The sequence below is a fragment of the Melospiza melodia genome, chromosome 7 (assembly GCF_035770615.1).
Source record: "Melospiza melodia melodia isolate bMelMel2 chromosome 7, bMelMel2.pri, whole genome shotgun sequence".
Taxonomy (NCBI): Eukaryota; Metazoa; Chordata; class Aves; order Passeriformes; family Passerellidae; genus Melospiza; species Melospiza melodia.
The window spans coordinates 30,861,003-30,871,971 of NC_086200.1; positions in this window are offsets into that span (position 1 = coordinate 30,861,003).

The window sequence follows — 10,969 nt, forward strand, 5'->3', positions numbered from 1 at the left end:
AAATTATTTACAACTTGAAGCAAAACCAAAAGGAGTATTTTGGGGATGAAAAGCTGCAGCTTTGTTTGAGATATGCTTGAAATTAAACGCTTTGCCTTTTATTGAGCTGTGGCATTTTCCAGTTGAGATCTGCCTGCCTTTAATTAAGAAAAGCAGGGGACCACAAGAGCCTTCAAAGATGCATTTGCAAGCCCAGAAATGTTTTATTTTGGGGAGAACAAGATGTTTTCACTGACTCCACTTAAGGAAAAAAAAACAAAACCAAACCTGTTTTGCTGGGACAAATGGGAAGGTTTCATTCTGGCTTGACCTAAGGATGGAAAACCTTTCATTTCCTAATTTTCTAATGGAATCTCTAAAGGCCAGAGCAGCTGTTTGCAGAGTCCAGGCTCTGAGAAATCCCTGGGAGTGTCCAAGGCCAGGCTGGATGGGTTTGGGGACCTGAGGAGGAGGCCACCTCCCATAGGAACCACTCTTGGGTGACATTTTTTGGGTGAAAATTGACTCTGGAGACACAAAGCAGTGGGTGGGGGTTACTTGACCCCCCTAAATTAGGTTTGAAATCTCAAATCAGGCCCCCAAAAGCACCTGGGAGGGATTCTGGCCCTGCCCCAGGGCTGGTGTTTATTCCAAGGGAAAGCACTCGTGACCGGGGGGCACCAGGGCCTGACCTGCTCCGGGCCTTGTTTACATCTCACCGGAGCCAAACATCGCCCCAGCCCCGGCGATCAGCACCAAATCCTCCCTTCCCCAGCCCCCTGAGCCTCCCCGGGCAGGAGAACACGGGAAAGGCACAACCAGAGCTGGCCAGAGCTGCTCTGGGCCCTGCTGGATGGGTGGGGATGGGTTGATGTCCAGGTGAGAGGATTCTGGTGCTGCCACACCTGCTCAGGATGCAGAGTTTGGGAGATTTCAGTTCTCTAGGATGTGTCCAGCTCCTGTGCGGTTTGATGGGGACGGTTTGGTGTCCAGGTGAGAAGATCCTGGTCCTGAAGGATCCTGGTGCTGCCACACCTGCTCAGGATGCAGAGTTTGGCAGTTCCTGGTGTGTTGGCGAAGATGAAACAGGAAAGCCTTATAAATGTGATTGCCTGGCAAAAGATTTGGAGAATATGGAAACTGTAAGTGAGATTGAAATGAAAACAAGCTTGGAGATCCCTCAGTTACTGAACAACTGGAAAACAATGGTGTGGCCAGCTGAAGGTGATCCCCTTTTGATGGAACAACACCCTCTGCTTGCAGACAGGCCCAAGGGGCAGAGCAGACTCCACTCTGAGCTGTGGGTGATGTGAAATCCTCAGAGCCATCAAATCATGCCATTGTTAAGGTTGGAAAATCCCTCTGAGATCATGGAGCCCCAACCACCAACCCAGCACTGCCAAGGCCACCATTAAACCTTGTCCCCAAGTGCCATATCCAAGTTTTTGGAACATTCCAGGGATGGGGACTCCACCACCACCACCCTTTCTGTGAAGATCTTCTTCCCAACATCCAATCTCATGAGGAAATTTTCCCTCATACCCCATCTCCTGGAATTACCCAATCCTTCCGCCCAAAACTGGGCGGTGCAAAGTGGATCCTGCCCCTTGGGGAGCTGCTTTTGTGGTTTATTATCTGCTCATCAACGTTTATCCCTGCTGCCTGGGGTGATAAATCCTGAGCAGGGAAGGACATTCCTGCCCTTGGGATGCCCAGGCAGGTGGCACAGGCTGCCCTTGGCATTGATGTTAATTGAAGGGTTAATGAGGGCTCTGCTCTGCCTCCCTGCTCCCTGATTAATTCCAGCCAGGTGTCCACGGTTCAGGCCCTAAAAACAACAACTGCAGCAGAGTCTGGGAGCACTTAGGCAGGCCTCAGGCTGCAATTCCAAGTATGGATAAATATTTGCACCTCCGAGGCTGGGAGACACCTTGGAGATAGGGAGGGGATGGCTGGGGGGGTCTTTTCCAAGGGGAAAGATGGATTTGCTGGGGAGCGGTGCTGGAATCCTTGTGCAGCCCTGCCTGGGTGGTCCTGGGGAGGATCCTGAGGTTTTGGGGGCTGCAAAACCCTCCTGGGGAATCCAAACGAGCTCCCACTGAATTTTGGCCTCACAGCTCCCGTGGCTGCCCCCAGGGATGGACAGACACGGGAGAGCGAGGAGGAGAAATGCAGAATGTGCACAGGGAATGTGCAAAGCTCCTTGTTTGGGGCAGGCTGTGGGAAAAGCAGAAAATCCATTTCATTCTGGGAGCTCCCTTCCCACCCAGGTGAGCTCTCAGGTTCTCCCTGTCCCTGAAATTGCTCCAGAGGTTTCTAGCTCTGACTTTCACATCTGTCAGTGAATTTCTGCCTTCCAGCAGTGTGTGATGAGTGCCAGGATGACAGGAAAATTGTGTTTGCCTTCAGCCCAGGGCAATCCAGGTTCTCCAGCCTCCTTCATGCCTGGGAAACCCAAGGAATTCAGTTACCTGCTCTTCTCCACCTTTTCTCATAGAACCAGGCTGGAAAAGACCTCTAAGATCACCCAATCCAACGGCCCTGCTGGTGCTCCACTGGCCACTTTTTATTTTAAACATATTTTTAACCTTTTTTTTCCTGTGTTTAGGTCTGAAAATCTCATGGGGTCCTGCAGCCCTGACCCTCATCTCGCTCTGGCCAGAGACAGCAAAACTAAAACCCAGCCCAGGGTTGTGATTCACTGGATTCAGGGCTGTCTGGGCTGCAGAATTCTGATTATTTGGGTAAATAAAGAGCCTCACAAGAGGGCTCGTCCCTCTGGAGTGTGATGGAGCTGTTCTGCCCCTCTGGGGAGTCTGTGCTGTATTAAAACCCTCGTAACAACTTCACAGGAGTTTCCACATTCAAGTGATCATAATAATGCTCATAAAGCACACTCCAGAGTGAAGTACTTATGAATTATTTGACTTAAAGAAGGGGGGAAATAAAAAAAAAATAAAGAAAAAAAAAAAAAAGGAGAAGAAGAAAAGAGCTGGGCTGAATTAATAGCTCTGGGAGAACCATAAATTGAGAGGAATCATATTGCAGAGAGTAATTTTGTGTGTGCAATAAAAGCAACGTTTATGGCTCCGCTGCCTAAATTCGGCTGGGATGTTTTTTTTGAAGCAAAGAGCTTTGAAATAACTTCTAATTTTTCTCCTTTCATTTTTATATTGCCTGGAAGAGAAACTCCAGGCCCGGCTGTGTCAGGCGTGGAGAGAGGGACCAGGTGGGAGCTGGGATTTTGGGCTGGAGCAGGTGAGGAGGGAGAGGAGGGAGAGCAGAGGAAGCTCCGGGCCCTGGGGAGATGCTCAGAGCCCATTTGGGGGTTTGGCGGCCACGTGGCTCCCATTCCTCACCAATAAATAGAATAAATAAATTGGGACAATGAATAATGGGTGTCCCAATCACACCCTGCAGAAAGGCAGAGGGCTGGGAGGTTCCTCTGCCTCCTTTCCTGAACTCAGGGGATGTTTTCAGGTATGGAAAAGGAACACCTGGGGCAGGTTGGGTTCATCCCAGCTCCCTTCAACTTGGATCAGAAAGAGGGAAAAGGATTGGGAGAGGGAAAAGGATTGGGGAAGGGAAAGGATTGGGGAGGGAAAGGGATTGGGAGAGGGAAAAGGATTGGGGAGGGAAAAGGATTGGGGAGGGAAAGGGATTGGGGAGGGAAAGGATTGGGGAGGGAAAAGGATTGGGGAGGAAAAAGGATTGGGGAGGGGGAAAGGATTGGGGAGGGAAAGGGACTGGGGAAGGAAAAGGATTGGGGAGGAAAAAGGATTGGGGAGGGGGAAAGGATTGGGGAGGGAAAAGGATTGGGGAGGGGGAAAGGATTGGCAAAGAAAAGGATTTGGATCTGCCTGTCCCACACTGCTCCTGTCAAGGTAAAAAAGAGATTTTTAATTTCTGACTCCAACATTTATAGATTTCCCAAAGTGACAGCGGGTTGGAGGGCGACAGTGCCACCTCTGCAATGGACAAACCAGCAGTTCATCAAATTTCTCCTCCTCCAAAAAAGAATGCAAAACAATGAGTTATTTACATGAAGTGTGTGAGGAAGTTTGCTACAGGAATGTAAACATCAGAAGGCTTGGAAAAATCTTAAAAAATCAGGGTGACAATCTGCCCTTTAGCAAACTGGCACAAAACTTCTACCACATCCCTAAAAAGTGCTCGGGAGTGACGGGGAAGGATTTCCAGCCCCGAGGAAGAGGAAGGGGAGCGTGGAGCTGGTTTGGGATGAGGCTCTGGGGATGGTGGGGATGGATCTGCTCAGAGCAGCCACTGCTGCACCTTCCCCGAGTCCCTGCAGCTGGGGAGGGCCTGGATCTGCCAGGAAACCGCTCTGATTCAGGCAGCAGGAATGCAGACACCATCCCTCCTTCTTTTGGGGTTTGGTTGTGTTTTTTTTTTTTTAATTTTTTTGCTCCTTTCCTACATACCAGCATCAGGCAGAGCAACCCAAAGCGAAGCCCCGGCTCGTAAATCCTCAGCGCTGCCAGGACCCGCAGGGATTTCTCCCCACTGTCAAACCCAGGCAGCAAATCCTTCCCAACAGGTTTTTAATGGGGGAAATGGAGATTTTGACAGTTCCCTATGGGACATCTGCTCCAGGGAACCCCTAGGAGCTGGGATGGTCCCACCTGGGAGCACCCACATGGAGCCAGCAGGGATTTGGGATTATATATTATATATATTAATTATATATATTATATGTATTATATATATTATATGTATTATACATATTATAGGTATTATATATATAATATATATTATATATATTATATAATATATAATATATATAATATATTATATATTATATGCATATAATATATAGTGTATATAATATATCATATATAACATATCATGTATAATATATAATTACATATTATGTATTATTTATATATTATGTATTATATATTATATACTATGTATTACATATTATATATTAATATATAATATGTTAATATACCATATATTAATATATAATATAATATAATATAATATAATATAATATAATATAATATAATATAATATAATAATATATAATAATATATAATAATATATAATAATATATAATAATATATAATATTATGAGCTCCCTCGGGGCTGGGCAAGGCTGCTGGGGATTTGCCCCATTCCCCGCTCAGGTGTCACGGGCAGGGAGTGAGTAATGGCTGAGGAGAAGCCACAGGAATTCCCAGCAAACCTCTGGAATGAACCAGCTGCGGGTGGAGGCACCTCGGTCTCCTCGCTGTGAAATGTTCAGGGCACGAATTCAGCACCTAAAGTGGAGATTATTCCTTGTGGGCTGGAGGATTCCCAGAAATATCAATGCAGGAACAAGAACATCATCGTCATCATCATCATCATCATCATGGAATCTCCTGGGCTGGAAGGGATCCAGAGGGATCCAGGTGGCTCCTCATGTTTAGTGGGAGTGGGGGCACAATCATGGGCTGGGTTTGATCTTGCAGGACTTTTCCAACCCTAATTATCCCATGATCCTGTGATTTTCAATCCTCGTCAGGCTCTGGTTCCAGAAACCAGATTAAAGATGAAGCCAAATTAAAAATGAAACCAAATTAAACCCAAAACTAAATTAAACATGCACCTAGATTAAAAAAGAAACCAAATTAAACATGAAACCAAATTAAAAATGAAACCAGATTAAACATGAAACCAGAATAAAGATGAAGCCAAATTAAAGATTAAACCAAATAAAAAATGAAGTCAAATTAAAAATGAAACTAAATTAAACACAAAACCAAATTAAACGTGAAACCAGATTAAAAATGAAACCAAATTTAACATGAAACCAGATTAAACACAAAACCAAATTAATCATGAAACCAGATTAGACCTTGCACTGAAGATGTGAAGTTGGGATAACACAAAGCTGCCTCTCCCAGGCTGGGATTCTCATTAACGGCCTCATTAATGAGAGGAACCAAAAATTAACACCAGGCAAGCTGATTTCTCCTGGCTGCTGCTGGGTAAATCTCAGCTTGGGGGACTTTCTAACCTTAAACCAGACATTTCCATGTCTGGCTTGAATTACTCCTCCACAGGCTGTCATTAGAGAATAAAAGGAGCAGGTAATTTTAACATTTTTGAACAATTGCCCAGATTAATTTTTTTTTTTTTTAAAGAAGAAACCTCTGTGAGGATTCGTGGCCGCAGAGAGGAGGCAGGGGCTGGAATGCTTTGATTTATGGCGGGGCTGGGGATGCCCGGGCAGGAGCAGCTCCTTGGACAGCGGCCACACGAGCCAGGCTTGAAAGCCCCGCCGAAATCTTTGTGGCCAGAGGCTTCCAGCGCTGCTCTGATCCCTCCTGATCATCAAACGGGGCCCGAATTCCTTCCCGATGACATGGAGCAGGGGGAGAAGGCAGCTGATGGATGTGGCTGAGGGTCCTTGGGTGTTTGGGGAGGGAGGAATCCCGTGCTGAGGTGACTCATGGAGCCGTGCAGAGCTCAGATGTTGTTTCATTTCATTCTCGCTGTGGACGTGGCCATCGAGCCGCAGGATCCCAGAATGGCTTGGGAGGGATCTTGAATTTCATCTCATTTCATCTCATTCCACCCCATGGACAGGGACACCTTCCACTACCCCGGGCTGCTCCAGGCTCCATCCAGGCTGGCCTTGGAGGCGTTTTTAAGGGCTGAAACAATTTCCTCAGCCATGACACATTTTGCAGAATAGCTGCATCCCCCAAACTGGAAGAGAAAACCCCAAACAGCAGCACAGTGTGAAACCAGGGGGTGTTTGGGCCTCTCTCATTTACATTTTCCATCATTCCTATTCCAGGAGGGAATAAAGTGGAAAATGAGACACATCACGAGCTGTGCTCTGCTCTGAATTCCCCAAACCTTTACAAACCAGGAAAATCAGGAAAATCCAACCCCTCCAGGGGCTCAGCCATGGGGGGAGGCAGCAGGAGAAGCATCTTGAGCTCATCTGGGGAGTGCAGAGCAGCAGGAGCAGGGCTGGGAGCTCCCCGTGCTGGGTTCAGGGGGACAGAGAGCCCTGGGTGGGGTGAACGGGGCTGGAGGGGGGTCCTGGGGAAGGGGAGCTGATAATATGTAATATATAATATATAATATATAATATATAATATATAATATATAATATATAATATATAATATATAATATATAATATATAACACATAACATATAACATATATAACATGTAATATATAGTATATAATATATAACATATAATATAATATATAACATAATATATAATATAGAATTAAAATATGTAATATACTATATTTAAAATGTGTGATATTATATTTAATATAATTATTAAATATTATTATATGTTATATTTTTAAAAAAATCTTTCTGTCAGGATTTTTTTTTTTGTTTGGGAAGATGAGAAGCCTCAGAGAAAAAGGAAAAGAATATTATATTATTTTATTTGGGATTTTTTTTGTTGCCTTGTTGTTTTGTAATGTGGTTTGGAGATTGTTTATGTAACATGTGAACATTTTAACTTAATGACTAATTACTGTCTAGCTCTGGAAGCAGTCACGAGTTTTTCATTAGTATTTTGTTAAACCTTTTGTAAGTATCTTTTTTCTATTCTTTAGTGTAGTTTTAGTACAGTATTCTTTTATATAAGTACATAGAATAATAAATTAAAAAATTAATATATAAATAATAAGAATAGAAATTTTAATATATATAATAAAAATAAAATAATAATAAAATTAATATATAAATAATAGTAATTTAAAATAATACTAAAATAAATAAAATAATAATAAAAATTTTAATATATAAATAATAATTTAAAAATAAATTAGATTTCTAAGGGCGTAAAGTCAAATTTTTCCTTTGTCCTGGGGACCCCAAAAATGCCACAGAAAGGACTTTAAAGCTCATCCAGTCCCATACCATGGGACACCTCCCAGCAGAGCAGGCTCTGGCTGCTGCTCTCGTTTCCCTGAGTCCCTCTCCAGGCTCAGAGCACGAGTTTGGGGTTGTGCCAGCCCTGCAAGGAGCTGCCCTGAATCAAATCTCCGGGCAGACAGGCCCTGGTGGGGTTTGCAAAACACTGAGCACCTTCTTGGCAGAGCTGCAGTAAATAAGAGTGAGTAAAAAAAAAAAATATATATATATATTAAAAAAAAATTGGCTTGCTCTCCTGGGAAAGGAGGAGCTCCTGGCCCAGCTCATTCCCAGCCCTGTGGAAAAGGGCTCAGGGCTGGACTGAGAGGGGGAAAATCCTGAATTTGATGAAGTCTGATGGATGAAGTAAGGGAAAAACGGCTCAGGGGGGAGGATGGGCCCAGAGGGAGTTTCTGTGCACTCCTGGACGTGTCACTGCCCACCCCCCATCTGGAGCTCATTGGGGGCAGCTGCTGCAGGGACAGGGCTGGGATCCAGCTGGGCTCCTGCAGGAACGGGGCCCGGCTTGGGCTGGGGGCTGGGGTCACACCCGGGGGCTGCAGATGGAACCACGGCCTGGGCACAGGAGATGGACCCCAGCCTCACTGGGGCTCAGGGGGCTCCATGGAACCATGGCCTGGGCACAGGAGATGGACCCCAGCCTCATTGGGGCTCAGGGGGCTCCATGGAACCACGGCCTGGGCACAGGAGATGGACCCCAGCCTCACTGGGGCTCAGGGGGCTCCATGGAACCACGGCCTGGGCACAGGAGATGGACCCCAGCCTCATTGGGGCTCCTCTGCAACTTGGGGGGTTCCATGGAGCACAAAAACCAAGTGGCCACCGTGGGTTTTTAGGGCTACTCACTGCCACCAGAGCTGAGCCTCAACCCCTCAAACCCCAAGGCCAACTCTGGTTTCACCTCCTGAGTGCTTCTCAGCCACTTTCTGGTTGGGGTTTTTGCTTTGGTGAAGACCCAGGGCAGACAAGTGACAAATCACCCTTAATCCACCTGAGCTGTTGAATCCCCTGGTAATCCCTGCTCCCCTCCAGGAGCCCCTCGAGGGTCCATCAATCAGCTCCTGGGTGTCCATCCCTGCTCTGGGAAACCTCCCACAGCTTCCCTGTGAACCCTCACAGGGGTCAGGGCACTGAGTAACCTGCTGGCGAGGGCAGCTCCTCGTATTTATGTGCAAACCCATTAGCTGGGAATGTTTTATCTCCCTCCTCCAGGTTGGGAGCAGAGGCTGGGGGCGATGGGGAGGGTTCTGGAGCTGCCTCTGAAACGCCCAGCTTTGCCCTCTGTGCTCATGGCTGGGTTATCCAGCACGTTCTTCATGCCATGGAGTGAGAAAAGTGGGTGCTGAAGGTGTTCAGAGAGGAAAAAAGGAGATGAGAGAGTTCCCTGATGGATTTTAAAGCCAAAAAATGGTTCCAAACCAACATGGCTGGTGGGTTTCTGCCAGCTGGTCCCTCTGGGAACCCGGGGAGGTGCTGGAGTCACCATCCCAGGATAAAGCCTGGATGTGGCACTGGGTGCCAGGGATCAGCTGAGCTGTTGAGGCTGGGTTGGACTCAATGACCTTCAGGTCTCTTTCAACCCGGTGATTCTGTGAATTCTGGGAATTCTGTGAATTTGGGGGAATTTTGGGAATTCCCAGGGACTGGGGAGGTGGTGGAGTCACCATCCCTGGATGTGTTTGAAAACAGACTGGATGTGGCACTGGGTGCCAGGGTTTGGTTGAGATGTTGGGGCTGAGTTGGACTCAATGATTGTAAAGATCTCTTCCAATTTGGTCATTCTGTGAATTCTGTGCATTCTGTGATCTCATCCCTCGCTCCTCCCCGAGCTCACCTGGCCAGAGCTCAGCATCCGTGGGGCGAGGAAGGGCAGGAACCAGGAAGCTGCCCCCAAACACAGAGTTATTTGTGCTCAGCCCTGGGGATTAGTGAAAGCATTCACCAAAAGACAATAACTGCTCCTGCCAGCCCTGCCAAGCCCATCACCCCAACGGGCCCTTTGTTCCCAGATTCACCTCCAGGACTGAGCCATCCCTCCCCTCACTCTCCACCACTTCCCCGTGCTTGTCGTTTGTTTAATTTGTGTTAATTAACCCTGCTGAGCTCGGGTTCCTCGTGGTCTTGGTTTTAAGGGTACAAAAGTTGAATTTTCTTCCTGCCTGAGGTTTCTTCTCTGCTGCTCCCTCTGCCACTTGAGGCTTCCCTTTGGGGCTGGAAATTAAAATCTTTAGGACATTTGTAGTGGGGAAAGGACAGGGAGTTTCTCAAGGATGGGATTTTTAGGCAGAATGTTGAGAAATTCTGGTTCCTTCTCATGGCCAGGTGAGACCTCAGGACATCCAGGTCAGCTTGGGGTGAGCAAACCTTGAGTTACAACCCCATCCTTCAGGCCATGGGGTATTTTTTGCTCCCAAAAAATGAGTGTTCCCAAGCAAATGAGTGCTCCCAAGCCTGCAGGAGACACCTGGGCACAGGTGAGCCCCAGGAAGCACAGGAGGCCTGGAAGGGAAGATCTTCCACGCCGCGTTGGAATTCGCATCTCCTGCCCACCCAAACCACCTCAAACCTGCCCCAAAGCTCTCTCTGTGACTTTAATTCCAGACCAACCATCCGTGCTGACAGCTGGAGCTAATTAAGCCTGGTAATTACACACACGGGCTGGTTTACATCCCAGCCCAGCTCAATGCAGGATCATCCACTGTGGCCATGGCAGAGAACCAACCTGTCCCTGTCCCCATCCCTGTCCCCATCCCTGTCCCCCCGTGATGCTCGAGGCCTCCTCACCTGTCCTGGAGGAGTTTGGGGTGGGATTTTGGGGAAAATCCTCCCCTGGGAGCGTGGGGAATCTCTGGCTGCTCCATCAGTACAGAGGAGCTGCTTTGAAATATTCGATGAGGTCACCAATGGAAAGAGAAGGAAACACCCATGACACGTTGGAATAATATGTATAATATAAAATTACAGTATATATGATATAAAATTTGTCACTTACACTGTGGAAGCTGACAACACACCCCTCATTTCCCAGGAATCACACCCAAAACCATCCCTGATCCCAACACTTCCCAA